The sequence below is a fragment of the Psammomys obesus genome, unplaced genomic scaffold (assembly GCF_907164565.1).
Source record: "Psammomys obesus unplaced genomic scaffold, mPsaObe1.curated_primary_1811, whole genome shotgun sequence".
In the NCBI taxonomy this organism is placed as follows: Eukaryota; Metazoa; Chordata; class Mammalia; order Rodentia; family Muridae; genus Psammomys; species Psammomys obesus.
In genome coordinates this window covers 552337-572790 of record NW_026590269.1, presented here as the reverse complement: position 1 = coordinate 572790, position 20454 = coordinate 552337, and the positions used below count along the sequence as shown (strand labels likewise).

Genomic DNA, 20454 nt, shown 5'->3' with positions numbered 1-20454 from the left:
CAGCTCCTTGAAAACACGTAAAAATTGCGAGCGTATCTCAGAACACCTGTTTGTGTTGACACACAGGAGGTAACAATGGGGAGTGAATGGCATGACAACCTTTATTTGTTTTTAATTAAGCACATCTTTCCAAAACACGAGCACTCTTTTGTCAGACACACACATGTCTTCAGAGTTATATTAATTTTTCTAAACTCACTTAATTTGGATTAAATTATTTTAGAGTGACACACCCACAAGTTAAGAAATTCAAATACTTCAGTGGCTTTTGGAATTTCAAAAAAAAATTGCATGGAGTTAGGACCGTCTATTTCACACCATCATTATTATTATACGTTATTGTTTTCCGACCTCTCAAAGTAATCACGGACACAAGAACTTATGGACACAGAAGTTAGGGGAGGAAAACAAAGCATTCCTTGAAATGGCTTGAGAATTATTCTTCCTCAAATAATGGTGGAACTGCAAATACAAGAGATTTAAATTTATTATAATTTTATGTGTTTACCATTTTCACACGGCACAACAAAACCTAATATGTAAGCGATGCCTACTGAATGAATTAACAAGTGTGAAAGTAATGGATTGAAATGTTAACACTTCAGCATGTACCTCATGTGTACAACATGCATGTCACACTGTATACATGTTTACATTCCAAATACAATGGTTCAATGACTACATTCCCCCACATTTTCATACGCAACGAAATGGTTGGGCAGAGGGGCTTTCTGGCCCTTACATAGCATGAAAACTCTTTTTGTGCTTTATTCTGGAATAAGCATGGACCAGTTCTTTAGATAGCAAACGGATCAATAGAGTTACACATCATTACATTATGAAATTTGCAGAAAATGCTACCTACAAAAATCTCAGTTAGTATTAAGAGAGGAAATTGTAGTGTTTCAATGTTAACAAGTCAAGGATCCAAGCACTTAATATGTAAATACCATCCATTTACTTAATTTCTTTTTGTTTCTGGGTTTTAGCTTGTAACCCTGGTCTGGAACTTATTATGTAGACCAGGCTGGCATGTAACTCATAGAAATCAGCCTAGATCTGCCTCCCAGGTGCTGGAAACATATTTATGCCATCAGTCTTGATCATTGTTCTTTTGGAGACAAAGAGAGAGAGAGAGAGGATATTAGTGATAGGGATAGTTCAAAAAACAGATTTGACTAGAAAAGAGAAATGCTAGTAAGTCATAATAAAGGCCAACAGATATGAAATTTTAAAAGGAAAATGAGATATTTATATGAAAAAAAATAGGGTGAGCAGATACTGCAGTAGGTAAGGGTGCTTGCTATGAAAGCATGAGAAACTGAATTCTAATGTCCACCATCCATGTAAAACACTGGGTGTGCCTACAAACTAGGTGTGGCTGTACCTGTGCTGGCTGGCAGAGACAGGCTGACTGTAGGCACTACAGGGATAACTGGACAAGCCCGACCATGAGCTCCATTTCAGTAAGAAATCCTGTCTTATTTCAGTAAAGGGTTGAGCGGTAGATGACCTCCCGTGTCTTCCTCTTGCCTCCACACGTGGAGCATGGATGCATACACCTGCAGCTCCACATGTATGTATTGTGTGTGTATATACACGTATATATCCAATATTATATATAATTATATGGTTTCTATATAATTATAGTATTACATATAAAATTGTTAGCTTAAGAAATCTAGTCAAACATGGATTTCATCTGCATCCCCCATACTGAAATTATGTAACAGACACGAAAAAAATTGACCTACTGTCCAAGAAATGGGTGCCTCATGCCACTGTTTTGCTTTTCTGTTGAGGTAGTTTAATTCCTAAAGCTGGTATCAAAGAAAGTACCCGTGGTGGGATTTTTTTTTTTTTTTGTGGTGGGTAAATTTTAACTTGCTATTTGTAATTGAAGTGTTGGCATTGTTTTAAAGAAAACATTACTGCAGCAAAAATGGATGGGGAAAAAAGCATACATCTAGTCTTTAATATAATATACTAAAGTTACTTGACTGAGCATCTCATTGCTATATTACAATGCTATTGTTCAGGAATAAACAGGATATGGGATACTTGCAGTGTGAACTGTTTACAGAGTAGTAGAATGTTTTTCACATTCAACATGCTTCTATTTATTTATTTGTTAAGATGCATTTATAAGTAGACTCAGTCAAAGGCTTATTAGATGTTTCCTTATAACTATTTTGACTTTGATAATACTGGCCACATTTTAAACATTTTATAGTGCTATAACTTAGGAAGCTTACATGCATGTGAAATACATTCAGATTTTTAAAACCTCATTTATAGAATAGTACTTATTTTAAAATAGGGACCCTCAGATAGGTGAAAAAGAAAGTTAACATTTGATTGGTTATGGTTTTCTGTAACCTGTTGCAAAGAGAAGTTTCCTTAATGAGGGACAAGAACTTCACTTGCTTGTGGGCAAAAGGATAAGTATTTAGAATGTAGTTTTGGATTATGCCGAGTAAAGTGGCATTTGTAAGTTCTCCTCCAAGATCCATGACTTTAACAGCTCTGGGTAGTTGGCTAGCTTTTTGGTACCAGGCATAATTTACCTTTTTGGTGAGGAGGTCTTAAGTCCAATTCGAGAGCTGTTGGTTACCATTAAGAGATCTGTGCCAATATTGCGCCTATGGACATCAGGCCATGCTGGTCCTTGTAGTGGTTCATAAGCATCACAGCTGGGCAGAATTCTTGGTTGGTTTTCTTATATGGAAGCTTGCAGAGTTGTGGAGCCCAGTTCCAATGGATACATCTACAATACAAGTCCTGGACGTAAGGCTCGAGATCAGTGTGGAAGAGGAGACAGAAAGATGGTAAGAACCAGAGGAACAGGGAGTTTGCTCCTGGGAATGTCAGAAGCTATACCCATAGTCTCACCAATATGGTTACATAAGTAAGACCTGAAAAAAGATGACAAAAATAGACCTGCTGACATGGAAGGAGGGAATCTCATAGGGCCTCAACAGTATACAAAGAATGACAGGCAACTAAGACATTCTGAGGGTAAGAAGAAACATTTTCTCCAGGGAAGGACATGCCAGTTGGTCAGTCCTGAAAACATACATACAAGCTATATTATAAAGACTAAGCAGGTTATTGTTGTATTATGTATTTATGCAAAGCCCTCATTTAGATAGTATACTAGTACTTAGATAGTATACTAGTATACTAGTACACAATGGAGAACCTTAGATAGGTAATTTTTGCATGTGTGTGTATGCGTGTGTGTTTGTGCAAGTAACGAAGAAGAGGTCATGAATTTGAAAAAAAGCAAGGAGGGTCATATGGAAAGGCCAGGAGGTGGGAATGGGAAGGGGGAAATGATGTAATTATATTATAATCTCAAAAAATAAAAAGAAATAATTCACCCAGAAAGATAGCATTATCACTTGAGTAGACAGACAAGAAAAGCAATACATGAAAATTTGTGAGTGGGAAAGTATTGACAATATGTCTGATTTATTAGTTATCTATTGGTTTTCTTTTGTTGCCTTCAAACTTGCAGTTAGAGGGAAACAGTAATATTCACTTGTATGGGTTGCATTCAGGACTAAATACTTGCTAAAAGGTTTTTACTATGTTGTTCAAATGCATATCAGAAATATTAATATTTGTAAGAACATCAAATAAATATGAACCACAACCCAATCTCCTGACTACAATATCATGGGTTATAAGGAGTTTGCTGATAATAGTAATTCAAGCAAACAAACAGAAACAACAGTAACAGCAAAACCCCAGGACCACTGGTTTTGTTTCCAGAGCGTTTTTGTTTGTTTGTTGCCACGTGGTTCTCTCTCTTTTTTTTTTTTACTGAAAAATTTTTTTGAAAAAAAATTCACCTCCCACATTTCTTCCCACTTCCTTACTCACCCCACTTTATGGGTTTTTTTCCTCTTAAAAAAACAAACAAACAAAAATACCCTCAAGAAATAAAAACAGAAAACAAGAAACAACTCCCTCACAAAATGAAAATCAAAACAAACAAGCAAAAGATCAATAAGATAAGATACCAAACAAAGCAAACATGAAAAAGAAAGTCCAAAATACCTTTGGGTTTGTTTTATGTTGACCAACTAACTCCTCCTGAGCATGGGACCTGTCCTGGAGTGTGGTTGATACAGCCTGTGAGACTCCATTGAAGAAAACTAGTTTTTCCTGTGGCCAGTGGGTATCAACTGAAGATGGTTAGAGATGGGACTCTGTGTTCACCTTTCCCCCACCCCAGTGCTGGAACTTTGTCTGGCTTGGACCTACTCATGTCTTAAGCGTGCTATCAGTCTTTATATGGGTTTACACATGCATCAGTCTTGTTGTATCTGGAAGACCGTTTCCTTAGAGTCATCCATCACCTCTGGCGGTTACAATCTTCCATCTCTTCAACACAAATACCTGAGCCTTGAAAGGAGGGGATTGATGAAGAACTGAGTGCTCCAAAGTCTCTAACTCTCTGCATATTGTCCAGTTGTGGTTCTCTGGGTCAATTCCATCTACTGCAAGAAGACGATTCTTTGATGTGGGTTGTTACCCCTATGAGTATAACAGTATGCCGCTAGGAGTCATTTTATTGCTATGTTCCATTTGAAAAATAGTGTGGTAGGTTTTCCTCTAGGCCCATGTCCTGTCTAGTCTCATGTTCTTGGCCACATTTGTAGTGAAGTTATGGGTTCCATGTCATGGAATGGGCCTTAAGTTCAATTATTAAAACATGGTTGGTTACTCCCATAACACGTATGCCACTGTTGTATCAGCGTGTCTTCAGTCAAGTTGCTGTTGTAGGTTGCAGGGTTTATAGGTCAGTGATATTGATGATTACCTTTCTCCTGCAGTAACATGCAAAGCACCTTCTGGTACCATGACTTGGTAGGGATGAAGCTTCTTGTTAGACACCAGCTTGACTTTTACATGTTGGATGAAGTAAATGTTGTCTTCAGCAAAAGGCCTTACCTTTTGGTAAGGTGAGGTCATGAGGAGAAACCAGTAACAGTGGCAGTACTCTGTGATGTTTGGGGGGGTTCCCAAAGGGCTCTGTTGGCCAATGACTCAACAAAATAGAACCCATTCTTGGAACAGGAGATTTTACTTAGTTGCATAAGGTATCTAGTTGGGGAGGTCTCTCCTCTATGATTTGGTGAGTCCATATAGGTTCTTTTTAACATATCTATATATTTTAGGAAGCTTCTATAGAGTAGGTTTTTATATAGTTTTTCAAATCAGTCTTAGTGTTAATTGTCCCTCTCCAAATTCCTTCTTTTACTCTTTTCTCACATCCTCCCTCCTTTTAATTTTTTCGTTCTAGTTTCCCCTTTGTCTTTCCATAATACTATATTGTATTTATTCTACCTCGGAACATCCTCTCCTTGCCTCTAGTTCTGTATCTCATTTTTAATCAGGTTATTTGTTTTTTGGATGTTAAGTTGCGGGTTTTTTTTTCTTTTTTCACTCTTTATATATTTTAGATATCAACCCTTTATCAGATGTATAGCTGGTAAAGATCATTTCCCGTTTTGTAGGCTGATATTTTGCCCAAATTATAGAGTCCTTTCCCACACAGACACTTTTAAGTTTCATGAGTTTCCATTTATTAATTATTGGTCTTGGTGCCTACACTATCAGTGTCCTGTTCAGGAAGTCCTTTCCTGTGTCAATGAGTTCAAACCTTGCCCTTGCTTTTTCTTCTAAGCTTAGTGTATCTGGCCTTATCCAAATAAATTTGGAATTGAGTTTTTTGAAAAGTAATAGATATGAATATATTTGCATTTCTTCTACATGCAGCAACACAGTTTGGCCAGCATCATTTATTAAAGGTTCTCTTTTTGGCTTGTCTGTAATATATATATATATATATACACACACACACACACATATATATATATGTAAACAGGTGTTCATAGTTTGTGGACGTAAGTCTGACTATTCAACTTAGTATCACTGATCAGTGTTTCATTTTTAATGACAGTTATATACTGTTTTTATTAGTGTATCTTTGTAGTACAGTTTGATATTGGAGATGATGATACCTCTAGTTCTTTTATTATTTAGAGTTGTTTTATATGTTCTAAATTTCTTGTGTTTTTATGAAGTTGGGGATTATTCATTCAATTTCTGTGAAGAATTGTGTTGAAATTTGAATGGGGATTGCACTGAATCTGTAGATTGCTTTTCATGGGATGGTCATTTTTACTGTATCTATCCTACTGATAAAATGAGAGATCTTTCCATCTTCTATTATATTCTCAATTGTTTTCTTCAGTGGCTTAAAATTTTTGCTTGGTTAGAATTATCCCAAGATAGTTTTGAGGCTTCTGTTAAAGGTGCTGTTTCCCTGATTTATTTCTAAGTCTGTTGGCCATTTGTATATAGAAGGGCAACTGATTTTTGTATAATACTTTTGCATCCTGCTACTTTGCTGAAAATATTTATGAACTGTAGGATTTTCCTGAAGGAGTTTTAAGGGTCACTTATGCACACAGTCTTATCTGCAAATAAAGATACTTTGACTTCTTCCTTTCATATTTGTATCCTTGATCTTCTTCAATTGTCTTAGTGTTCTATCTAGAACTTCAAGTACTATATTGAGTAGGTATTGAGAGAGTGGAAATCACTGCTGTATTCTAATTTTAGTAGAAGTGCTTTTAGTTTCTCTCAATTTAAGTTGATGTTGGCTATGGGCTTGCTGTAAATGGCCTTTATTATGGTGAGATATGTTTCCCTAATCTCTCCAAGACTTTTATGATGAAGGGGTGTTAGATTTTGTCAAAGGCCTTTGATGCTTCTAATGAGATGTTCGTGAGATATTTTTCTTTCAGTCTATGTAGTGAATTATGTTTGTCAGTGTATGTATGTTAAACTATTCTTGCATCCCTGGGATAAGGCAACGTGATCATATTTTTTATGGGCGCATGAATTCAGTTTGTATTTTACTGAGAATATTTCCTTCTCTGTTCGTAGTGATATTGGTCTATATTTTGTTTTTGTCATTGGGTGTTTGTGTGGTTTTGATAATAGTGGCTTTGTGAAAAGAATTAGGAAATGTTCCTTCAGTTTCTATTTTGTGGAGGAGTATTGGTGTTAAATCTTCTGTAAAGGTCTGGTAAAATTCTGTGCTGAAACTAGCTGGCCCTAGGAATTTTTTGTTTGTTTGTTTGTGAGACTTTAATTATTTCTTCTAGTTCCTTAGGGGTTAGGAGCCTGTTTAAATTGTTTATTTGATCTTGATTTAACTTTGGTAGAGCATATATGTCAAGACATTCATCCATTTCTTCTAGTTTTTCCAACTTATTGGAGTAAATATTTTAAAAATTTGTCCTTATGATTCTGCAAATTTTCTCAGTGTCTTTTGTAATACCACCTTTCATCTATAATTTTAATCTTCTCTCCATCTTAAGGTTAATTTGGCTGAGGATTTGTTGTGCTTGTTGATTTTCTCAAAGAACCAATTCTTTGCTTTTTTTTTTATTGGTTGTATTTGTTTTGTTTCTGTTTCCTTGATTTTAGCCCTGAGTTTGATTTTTCTTGTCATCTACTCTTTTTGGGTCTTGTTTCTTCTTGTTGTTCTACAGCTTTTTGGCCTATTGTTAATTTTCTAATTATGAAATCTCTCCAGTTTTTTGATGTGGCTACTTAGTGCTATGAACCTGACTCTTAGAACCACTTCATGGGTTTTACTTTCCTTCTTGATTTCCATTAGTTTGTAAACTTTCTGTTGTTGTTGAAATCCAGCAGTAATAATTCACTGGTGTTAAGATAGGACGTGGTCACTTTAAATTTCTTATATCTGTTGCTTTCTGTCCTAGTGTTTGATCAATTTCAGAGAAGGTTCCATGAACTATTTATAAGAAAGTATATTATTTCATGTTTAGATAAGATTTTCTCTAGGTGTATGCTAAGTTTATTTGGTTTGTGGCATTATTTAATTTCAGCATTTTTCTGTTTAGCTTTTGTCTGGATGGCCTGTCTGTTGAAGAGAGTAGAATATTAAAGTCACCTTCTGTAACTGTGTGAGGGCCAACATGTGGTTTTAGCTGTCGTAGAGCTTATTTTATGAACCTGGGGGACTTTGTGTTTGTTGAATAAATGTTTATAATTGTAATAACCTCTTGGTGGATTTTCCTTTAATTAGTATGCAGTGTCCTTCTCTATCTTATCTAATTAGTTGGTTTGAAGTCTTGTCTGATATTAAAATAGCTACAACTATTTGGTTTTTGAGCCCATTTGCTTGGAATATCTCTTTCTGTCCTTTTACTGTGAGAGGATAGGCCATGAGGAAATGCCAAGAGGGACTATGGGAAAGCGTTTAGTTAAGGTGTTATTGTTGTGAAGAGGCACTGTGACCATGGCAACTCTTATTAAAGAAAACATTTATTTGTGGCTGGCTTACCGTTTCAGAGACTTAGGCCATTATCATCATTTTGGGAAGCATGACAGCATGCAGGTAGAGAGTTCTACATCTTGGTCTTTAGGCAACAGAAGGAGACTGACTTTTCTGTGCAGAGATAGAGAATTTAAGATCTCTATATAAGCTAAGCATTCAAACACATGAGTATCAAACACATGAGGGCTAAACCTATTGAAACCAGCACAACTGGTGTCCGTGCCAATATGTGAAGTCCTCAGGAAGAAGATGTATGGTGGAAAAGGAGTCTCTTTCAGGAGTAGGACAAAGATTAAGTTTGGGGAGATAGGAATCAAAGGCGTGTTCCCAGTTTTAATTGAAGGGCTTAGAGAATGGTTCAGAAAACATGTAATTTATGTAATGAATAATTCTTCCTCAATATTATTATATATTCATCTAGAACTTTTTTAGAATCTAGGAATGGGTATAGAACCAGAAACTGTGTTGCAGAAAAAAGGGAAAAGCGTTCTTTCTCTCATCCTAAATTTATAGCTGTTCCTAGAGACATCTGATGACTCATAAAAATATTCTGGTTCCCATGCCAGAATCCTAATAAAATATTTTCAGGTATATTCTCCGGATCCATGACCACTGTGGTTATTCTTTGAAATATTTAATCAAACGCTACTGTTTGTTTAGACTCAAAATGGTGTTTACACCAAAGAAAAGTAACCAGTTATGACATATTAATAGTGGGTCTTTGTGTCTCTGTTCATCATTGGAGATTGGTTTCTCCTTTTCTTTTCTTATCAGCATTTGGTATTAACATTATATTTGTCCCAATCTCTCTCTATCTCTCTGCATCCCTTTCTCTCTCTTGTCCTCCCTCCCTCTTTTTTCTATTCTCTGTCATTGTGTGTTAGTTGAAACTGGTGATGCGCCTTCACAAAAATCCATATATTTTTTATAATTCACTAGTGAAGTTCTTTGTGCCTGAGGTTTTTTTCTTTTGCAGAAAAAGTAAATCCTGAAATAAAATTTGTTTATAGAATTATTCATATTTTTATTTTTTTATCTCATTTGTGTGAATTGTGTTAATTCATATAAACATTTAAGCATTTTGAGACAGAGTGTTTATAACGTCCTCATGTGGTCTTTTTCACATCTGCAGGGCCTATGAATGCAGCCCTCATTTTCTGTGTGATTTATTGCCACCTCTTAATTTTCATGACTTGACTCAGCAGTAATTCGTGGATTATATTAGCCTTTTCAGTGTTGCCTTTTGGTTTCTGAGTTTCTTGTGCTTATGTATTTGTACTCTAGTTTGTTAATTTCTGCTGTTTTCTTCTTTGCTCATATACTGTTTTTATTCAGTTCAATATTCGTTTTTGGTTTCTTGCTCAGCTTATTGATTTTCAGACTTTTGCCATTTCTTTTTTTAATTTTTTAATTTTTTATTTTATGTGCATTAGTGTGAAGGTGTGAGATCTCTTGGAATTGGCATTACAGACAATTGTGAAATGCCATGGGGGTGCTGGGAATTGAACCCAGGTCCTTTGGAAGAGTAGACAGCGCTCTTAACCACTGAGCCATCTCTCCAGGCCCTGCCATTTCTAATTATGGATTTTAGGCTGAAAACTTTCTCTCACTATGGCATTATACTCATGAGTAAATATTAATTTAGAAAAATTTAATTGGAGCATAACATACAACAAATTGTGTTCATATTTTATAAGTATACAACTTGATGGAGAATACAATTTTAACACAATTATGCAACCACCAGAAAAGTAGATAGGTCAGACATTACCAGCACCCTAAATATCCCTATCATCATGACTCCTTTTTGAAATGTAACCATTGTGAGCTCCAATATATAATATATGTCAACCATGTGTAATCTAATTATTACATTAACCACATATTATTGTATGGTATAGTTATATTTTTATGTTGAGATATCTTATTCATTTGCAAGGTGACTTTCAACTAGGCTATTTTGTATACCAATAATTCATCTGTTAGATAACTTCACAATTTTATTATACAAGTTTACTACAATTTAATTATTTTTTTCTGTTGGTGAACTGTTTTTTTCAAGTTTTTCTCTTGATATTGTGAACAGTTCTTCAGCAACCACTTTTTGTTGTCTATACATAATTGCATTTCTGTTGGATATAAAACCAGTAGTGCAAATTTCTCATATAATAAGGTATAAATATGTTCTGCTTGAATAGAGGCTGCCCATAGTTCCCCAAATTAGTGGTTGCCATTTTTACTCTCAACAGCAGAATTTGAGAGTCCAAGTCATTCCGCAAGCGTGTAATAGTATTAGTGATATGACTAATACCATATCTTTTAGTTCTAGATTTGTTTTTTCATTCAACGCAGTAAATAGAGTAGAACTTTCATAAATGACTATTAGAATGATAATACCATCCATCCTTCTCATTGATTACATATTTTATTTATTTATTTGTGTAGCGTTGTGTATGTATGTATATGCTATGTGATCATGTGGAGGTGGGTATATGTACCTGGAGGTCCAAGGTCAAGGTCTTTCCTTGATTGCTCTCACTAAACTTGAAACTCATTGACCTGTCTAGGCTGGTCATAGAGCTCCCAGTATCTGCCTGTCTCTGCTTTCCAGAGCTAGAGTTACAGGCATGTGTTGTCAAATGCATCTTTTAAAAAAAATGTAACCTGAGGGTTTGAACTCAAGCCTCTGTGCTTGTGTGACAAGTGCTTTACCGTCTAAAGTATCTTAGCTCTATTATGTAATTTGAATTTTAGATTTATTTGTAATTTGGAAAACATTGGCTTATTGAGGTTTGCAAGTCTTTCTAGTGTGACTATATTTTAGTATGTGCTATAAAACAACCACATTTGTTCATGCTTTCAGTGATCTCATAAGAGAGCCTTTCATACTATGAAGCTGGATTCTTATGGTGGTAGACACTTGTTTTCCAGAGTTCAAAAATTTAGTTTAAAAATTCTATGTGTATATTGTACCTGTATGTCTGTCTGTCTACTACATGTATGCCTGACACCCCCAGAGGCCAGAATAGAGCATCAGATTCCCTGGAACTAAAGTTACAGGCAGTTGTGAACTGGTATGTGGATGCTGGGAATGAATCCCAGGCCCAATGGAAGAGCAGCCAGTGCTCTTATCCACTGAGCCATCTCTCCAGCCCCCATATTTTTCCAAAGGCTTCATCATCATAAATCTTGAGTTTTATCATTCAGAGTAAATATTGCTAGTGGTTTTCTGTAGGGCGACTAGCTCATTCCAATCGTTTTTGAGAGACCATCAGCCAGATACTCATGGTTTGTCAGTGTTTCCTGTCAGTAAAAAAAAAAAAAAAGCTGTTCTGTAGAAACACCCAGTTCATCCTGTAACGAGTGGCATTCCTTGAGGCAATGTCATTCCTCGGTATGCAGCAGAAACATTTTAAGCTTATTTTCCAGTTTAGTTTCCTCACATAAAATATTTTTAAGATGTGTGCTTAACGGTTGATATTTAATAAAATTAGTAATAAGTGCAGCACTTCACTGCGAGTGCATGGTCATAAATGTGATGACCTTTAGTGGTGCTTGAAGACACTGGCTTGACTCCATGTGTGGTAATGATGCTGGTGCTTTTGCATCATCAGTGAAAATGAAAGCACAGTGAAAAAGACAGTGTTTTAGTGTACTTTTGAACTTAACTTGGGGCTTAAAGACACCCAAAGCACACAAAGACACACTTTGAGAACCACGGGTGGAACGCTTTCATTCCCTTTTATTCATAAACTGGAATGTTTCTTTGGAGGGAAACACCCTCTCCAACTCTTTGTTTATTTTGAGGTACCGTTCTTGTGGCAAAGTGTACTGGCTAGTTTTAGGTCAACACAACACAGGCTAGCGTGTCATTTGGAAAGAGGGGACCTCAGCTGAGAAAATGCTACCACCAGATTTGCCTGTGGGGATTGATATGGGAGACTCAGCTCACTGTGGTCTGTGCCACCGATATAGTCATATATAGTCCCAGTTGCTATCAGAAAGCAGGCTGAGCAAGCCCGGAAGAACAAGCCAATAAGCAGTTCTCCTAACTCACCTATGACCTCTGCATTATTCAGTGAGACCCTGCCTCAAAAAGTTGGGAAGATTGCTTAGTGTTGGAGCACTTGACTGGAAAGTGTGAGGATATAGTCTCAGTCTCCAGTGCTATAAAAACAAACAAAACCAAAAATAAAACACAGCAGATTGATTCATTAATCTTTTTTTAACTTTTTAAAATTTTTTATTAATTACACTTTATTCATTTTGTATCCCCCATAAGCCCCCCCTCCTCCCCTGATTCATTAATCTTATACTTGTATCTCATTTATCCTAAGACCCCAAATTAAAAAAAATTAGTTATATCAACAAGCTTAATCATTTCTTACCACACACGATTCAGGCAGCAGACTTAGAAATAATGCTATCACTGCACCAATGGTCACTATAATTATTAAATATTTTTACCATTCTTACTATTTTTAAGATTCAGATACCAATAGGCACACCCAGGAAAGTTACTGTTTTAACTTAGAATACTTCATTTCTATAGATTATATATAAAAATTAAATATACATATATATATAATATATATAAAAATCAGGCTCATTTATTTCAAGTTGCTTTCAATTTGGGGGCTCACTTTTTACTTTTATTTTATAATTATGGGAAATATTTACATAGCTCTAAAATAAGTTTATGGACAAGATATATTTAAAGCAGTATAATATCTATTCCATACAGTGTGCATTCTTCATTTGATTTTTTTTCCCACTTAGAAATATAAATTCAACATGATTCTGTTTGGTATTTAGAAATTTCATTGTTTTTAATTTCTTCTTCCTTGCCTCAAAATTTTAGTCTACATTAATTAATTAATTAATTAATTAATTAAATCTTTTTTCTATTTATTTACTTCTTAGTGGAAGCTAGCCTTTTTGATTTTGATGAACAGATCCAATAAGCTTCAACATAGACATGTCTCCCTTCCACTTACTATTTTTTTTCTGTCGTTTTATTTAATTATTCATGTCTTGGTGTGTATATGTGTGGAGTGTGTGTGCATGGGCACATATGGAGGCTGAAGGCTGCAGTTGGATGTCCTCTTCTACTGTGCTCCATTTAGGTTTTGGAGAGACGGTCTCTCACTGAACCGGAAGCCCACCAGTTGACTAGGCTCCTGTCTTCTTCACGGCATTGTTTTTTAATAGATGCCGCTGACATTGTGACTGGCTTTTTTTGTGGGTTCTGGTGATCTGAATTCAGGTCCTCATCCTTCAACAGTGAACATTTTATAAACTGACACACCTCACTAGCCCCCTTCTGTCATTTCAAAGCAAAAGTAGCTTGCTTCAAAGTTATGAAGCTGCCATGAGTCTTTCTCACCTTCTAGAATGTTCCTGTTTGCTAGAACTTTCAGACATTTTATCAGCCGTTTGGTTACTGAGCTCTTGAAGTTTGGTCAGCCAAACAATGGGATGAAATGCTCAATGTGACAAATTTTAATAAAACTTAAATAAAAAATAGCTGAATTTTGATGGCAAATTCCAGAAGTGTTCTTGTCTTAACTTGAATACTTAAAATCTTAAATTATCTGGTGTTGTTCTCACAGTAAAGCACAACCCGAGAGTCAATATTCATTTTTTTTTTCTGTGTCAACCCAGTTGGATCTTCTATATTCTCAGCACTGTTTAATCAGTGCTGTTAAAAAGAGTCCCCCTTTCACTATGTTCTTGCAGTGATTACGTTGTCATCAACCAAGTGTCCATAAATGCTGGTTCTGTTTCCAGACTTTATTATGTTTCATTTTTCTACTTGTCTATTCTTGTGCTGGTCTCGTCCCATGTTAAATATAGTCAGTTTAAATTTATATTGATGTGCAATTGTGAAATTCTCCCACTTCAAGATTAACGTAGATGTTTTTGGTCCTTTTCATTTCTTTTATAAACTGAAAAATAGGCTTAATACATTTCTGTCAAAAATTCCTTGATTTGAATTTAATTGATATTACATTGAAGATATAAAAAATAAGGTTTATACTGACAATATTTTATTCAGATATTTATTGAATTTGTAAAAATATGAGGTTTATCAGCAATAATTAAGAATTCAGTTCATTCACAAAGCATAGTTTTTCATTTATTTCACTTATTTTTCTCAGCGTTGATCTGTGTGTACACAACTGTGTGTGAAGAACACTTGCACAAGTTTTATGACACACCTGACACTGTTGAGATATTTACGTCTTTAAAATTTTAATTTTATAATTCTTTTATGTTATAGGTATATAGAAATAAAATTGACAGTTACATTAATTTGCACTAATACCTTTGCCAACTTTAGTTTGACAAATTTAAAGTTTACATTATTTCAATTTTTTCTTTTTTAAAGTAGTTTTTCTTTTTTAAAATTATTATTATCATTTATTACAGTTTATTCAATTTGTATCCCTGCTGTGGCCCCCCTCTCTCTTCTCCTCCCAGTGCCACCCTCCTCCTATGCCTCTCCCCTAGTCCACTGGTAGAAGAGGTCCTCCTCTCCTATTTGACCCTAGCTTATCAGGTCTCATCAGACCTGGTTGTATTGTCCTCCTCTGGCTTGGAAAGGCTGTAACCCCCAGGAGGAGGTGATCAGAGAGCCTGCCACTGAGTTCATGCCAAAGTTCCTGCTCCCCTTACTAGGGACTCCCACATAGAGACTAAGTCTATGGGCTATATCTGAGCCATTGTTTTAGGTCCTTTCCATGCATTATCCTTGGTTGGGTATCATTCTCTTCAGGGCTCCCAGGACTCAGTTTTTATGGCTCTTTTGGTCTCCTTTTAGAGCTTGTGCCCCGCAGGTCTTTCTATCTACCCCTTCTTTCCTAAGACTCCCTGCACTCTGCCCAAAATTTGGGTCTCAGCCTCTGCTTCAATACCTCTCGATCAGTGGAGTCTTTCAGAGGCCCTCTGTGGTAGGCTCCTGTCCTGTTCCCTGTCTTCTCCTGTATTCAATGTTTGTTGTGTTTGTCCTTCTGAATGAGGATTTTACATCCTCCCTAGGCTCTTCCTTGTTGTTTAGCTTCTTTAGGAGTATAGATTTTAGCATGTTTGTCCTATATTATATGGCTAATATCCACTTATGAGTGAGTATATACCATATGTGTCTTTCAGCTTCTGGGTTGCCTCACTCAGGGTGATCTTTTCTAGTTTCCACCATTTGCCTGCAAATTTCATGATGTCCTTGTTTTGAATAGCTGAGTAGTATTCCATTGTGTAAATGTACCAGTTTCTGTGTCCATTCCTCCACTGAGGGACATCTAGGTTGTTTCCAATTTAGGCGTATTTCCAAAATATGCTCAACTGTACAACAAGGACATTTGCTCAACCATGTTTGTGGAAGCTTTATTCGTAATCAAATAAAGTTTTTAACCTTTATTTAAAAGACTTTTAGGTGTGTGTGTTTTGCCTGTATGTATGCCTGTACCATATATGTGTCTGGAGCCCACAGAGTTTACGGAGACTGCATTGGGTTGTCTGGAGCTGGAGTTACAGATTAGAATAAGCTACCATGTCGGTGCTGGGAATCAAATCCATGTCCTCTGAAAGAGCAGTCAGTCCTAGCTTTTGGGTTATCTCTTCAGCCCCTATTTTAGATTTTTCTACATATACTATCATACTATCTCCAATTAATACTAGCTCGTTTTATTTATTTATTTAACTTTCTAAACATATTTTGCTTAAGGCTTTAACTATGAAATCTATCATCATACTAAACAGAAATGGTGATAATGGGTAATTTCACCTTATTACTAATCTCAGAGAAGAAAATAGGTATTTAATATTAAATATATCATCAAAGACCCTTTATCAGATTAAGGAGATTTTATGTTTTTCTAATTTACTAACAAAATTTAAAACTCATTAATGGCTCTTAATTGCATCACATATTTTTCTGTTTGTGAATTGAGGTCATATGGTTTAATCCTTTTATTTATTTATATAATGACCCAGATTGATTTATTCATTACATATCAATTCAATCTTGCATTTTTTGAAAATCAAAGCAAACTTAGAGTAAGTAAATCCAGGTTGGTTGTGATATATTATCCTCCTTTATGCCATTGACTTTAGTTTCTTACTATTTTAAAAAATTTTTTAAAAATCTGTCTTTGTAGAAATTGGTTTGTTTTCCGTTCTCATAATGCTGTGTCAGGGTTTGCTATCAATGTTGTTGAGACAAGTTCTTTCCTTTTAAACTCTTTGAAAATGTTTGTCTCTGTTCATTTGTGTTGCTACAACAAAATACCATAAACTGGGTGGCTTAAAAACAACATAGTTAAATATATATTTATATTTATATTAGCTTACAAAGTAGTGAGTTTCCATAGGGACTTTTCGAAAGTCCTTTGATTTGGTTAACCAATCTCATCCCCTCCATTTCCACCCCATCGCAACTTAACCCTTTAACTCCTAGCATTGGCCCTTCTAGCATAGCATGTGTTTTCTGCATCCCCTCTCTCCTTTACACCTCTTCCCCTTTTTCTCTCATGGATCCTTTTTAGCTTCCTGAGCTCCACAGATGTTTGAAATTAAACCCACAAACATAAAGAGCCAATACAAGAATTCATATATAAGGAGGAACATGAAGCATTTGTATTTTTGGGCCTGGACTACCTCACTTAGTATAATATTTTATAACTCCATCCATTTTCCTGAAAATTTTATAATTTCATTTTTTATAGTTGAATAACATTCCACTGTGTATATGTGCTACGTTTTCATTATCTATTCCTCAGCTGATGGACATCTGGGATGATTCATTTCCTAGCTCTTGTGAGTGGAGCAGTGATGAACGTGGATGTGCAAGGTCTTTGAGTGTTTTCCCAGAAGTGGTGGAGCTAGATTATACAGCACTTCTATTTTTAGCTTCTTGACAACCCTCTACATAAAATTCTATAGTGACTGTACAGTTTGCCCTGCCATGCACAGCGCTTCTTCTTTCTTCGCATCTCTGCAGCATTTGTTGTCTTTTTTTTTATTAAGTTATTTGAATTTACTTTACATCCCAATTGCAGCTTTTCCTCCTTCCTCTACCTGCAGTCTCTTTATCTCCACCTTCTTCTCTGGAAAAGGGAGGCCTCCCATAGGCGTCAACCAGCCTCGGCATATCAAATTGCAGTGACTATTTGTTGTCTCTTTTATTTCCTCATTTTTATCAGTTCTTTGAGAATTTTCAGTAATTTTATTTTGAACATATTCCTTCTCCTAATTTTTCCAGATCCATACCTCCTTCACTATCCACCTTTTTGTGTCTGTTTTTTGTTTGTTTGTTTGTTTGTTTGTTTTTGAGACAGGGTTTCTCTATATAGCCTTGGCTGTCATGGAACTCAATGTGTAGATCAGGCTAGCCTTGAATCCACAGAGATCCACCTGCTTCTGCCTCCTGAGTGCTGGGTTTAAAGACATGTGACACCATGCTAAGGCTTTGTCCTTTATATATATATTATATATATATATTATTTATATAAATATAAATATAAATATAAATATAAATATATATATATATATATATATATATATATATATATATATATATATAAATTGTAGTTGGTGTGACACACATACCAAGTACAATTTATGTCTATACACTCCTGGATGAGTGGCTTTCACTGGAGAATGGTCTAGCCACCAGGGGTCATGCCCTTAAAGAAATCCCCTCCCTCTCCTAGCAGCCATCAGTTGATGATAGCTCTTTAGCTAGGCATTGAAATTCGTGCCCACTGCCCCTCTCAATGCTGGAATTTTGTCTGGTTTGAGCTTGTGCATGCTGTCTTAACTGCTATGAATCTGTATGTGCAACTGTCCTACTCTGCCCTGAAAACACAATTTTTGTAGTCATCCACCACCTATGACTCTTGTAGGTTTTCTGCACCCTCTTTCACCCTTGCACCTCTTTCTCTGAGCCTTGGGTGGAGAGGGTATAATATAGCTGCTCTTTTTTGTTGTTTATTTTATTTTACTTTATATTATTTTACGACTGTGCAATCTGTGGTCTCTTGTTCTCTGAACTGCGGTCAGTTGTGGATCTTTGTGTTAGTGGCCATCTGCTGCAATAGGAAGGTTCTCTGGGCTGACCAACACACTGACTTATGGGTATAACCGCAAGTCAGTAGGAACTGGTTTAATGCTATATTCATTTAGCAGAACTACAGCAGTTGGCTCTCTGCTAGGGCCTATGACTGGCCTAGCTACAAGTTCCTCACTCCAGTAACAGTGAAGGTATGGGTTTCAACTTGTTGAGCAGGCCTTAAATCTGATCAGAAAGTAGTTGATTACTTCTATAAACTTGATATTCCTTCTAACCAGTGGGATTATCTTGCTAGCCTGGACATTGTTGTAGCCCACAGGGTTCACAGCGCATTAAGACTGGTTAGATCACCCCCATATTTGTCCTCCAGGTTCCCCATTGTCTTGTCAAGCTTCCAGGCCTTTTTACGATTTAATATTTTATCCAGAACATTTACTTGCTCTCAGTAGGATGGCTGGTGTGAATAATTTAGGCTGCCATTACCTGGTATTCCCTATCATGGTTTTATCACCAGTAGACTAACATCTAAGTAATATTGAAGTGCTTTTATGTATGTCCTAAAATATCTGAATTACTTTTCCCTTGAAGATGAGTACCTTCAATTTCTTCAAACCTTGATAAGGAGATTTATATCTCTTTTCCACTCTGAGAAAAATAATTTAATAATAATGTATGCTATGATTTATTTAATAATTGGACAAAATAGCACATGGTTTTACTTAAAATGTTCATCTAGCCAAACTTTTATTAAAGTAGTATTTGTGGCTTTACTTGATATGAATATTTTTGCATATTTCTTCATTAAGTTGATTTTTTGACAATGAGAAAGTATGAAGAAAAGTAAGATATAATCATATTGTTAAGAGAAACATAACAGTAAAACAGTAGACCATAAATTCTAATACAATCATATTGATGCTGAAATTGCAGTAAATCCATACAACCTGGGAAACCAAAAAGGACATCAGCAGACTTAGTATGATGTTTGTTGGACTACTTCCAAAGTATGATGTCTCCTTTCAGAATAATTAATGGGTGATTTGGGAAGCAAAGGGGAGTAGATAATGAATGTTTCAGTCACAGTGAAAACCCTAAATAAATGCTTGGAAAATTAAGAAAAGACAGAATTTGCTGAAACATAGTTTTATTTGACCTAAGTGGAGTCTACATGTCCAAACAAGATAGAAGTTGAGGCTCGACTAGCAAACAATAAGATTCAGATGATCCTTCAGCGCAGTCCTTAGGCTCTTAGGTTTCCTCCTAAGAAACTGGAGAATCAGTAAGGATGAAAAGATCTCAAAGCAACTTTTTTCATTAAAATGTGCCACAGATACATCATAGAAATTTTGGAGGATAAAAACCACCTGTAACCCCAAGGCCATGCATAATACTATGTATGCAATAATATAATTTAAAGAGATATATAATTTAATATCATCACAATAATATAAATTAAATTATATCTCTTTAAATTTTCTATGGATATTTAAAAATAATTAAAATATGGTATGTTACAAAGTTAATGTATATTCATTATTAGATAAAGTAAAATTTAAGGAAATATAACATTTTACATTTAAGCAATAAAAACATTTGTCAGCATAGTTTTAATGACTATATCTACAATTTTTGTATAATAATTTTGCTTGTTTCCATATTAGAATGACTATGTAGAATTACATTTATATTAATATCTATGACACCAGGAATGGAAAATTAGATACTTGGGAAATCTAAGTAAATTGATTGAAAAAAATTACTTGAGTTGCCTTGCTTCCAATCATATAAAGGTGAATGGTTGGATGAAGACTCTAAATAATTAGAGTTTTTATACTCTCTCATGTTAAAAAAAAAAAAACGAACGGCAAAGTAATTTTTTTTTTCTCAAAAATAAGAAATATGAAAATCCAGGAATAGTTTCAATGATAGTGAAACTTTTGTTGGAAGTAGTTTAAAATCTTTTATAATGCACTTTTGCATTCAATATTGCCAAAAT

The 20454-nt window shown here is 35.3% G+C and overlaps 1 protein-coding gene across 1 annotated transcript in view; it reads left to right on the top strand.

The window, feature by feature from the left end:
• The window catches only part of Pcdhac2 (protocadherin alpha subfamily C, 2), an 86002-nt gene that overhangs the window by 3299 nt on the left and 62249 nt on the right, over positions 1-20454 (top strand). The window lies entirely within an intron of this gene.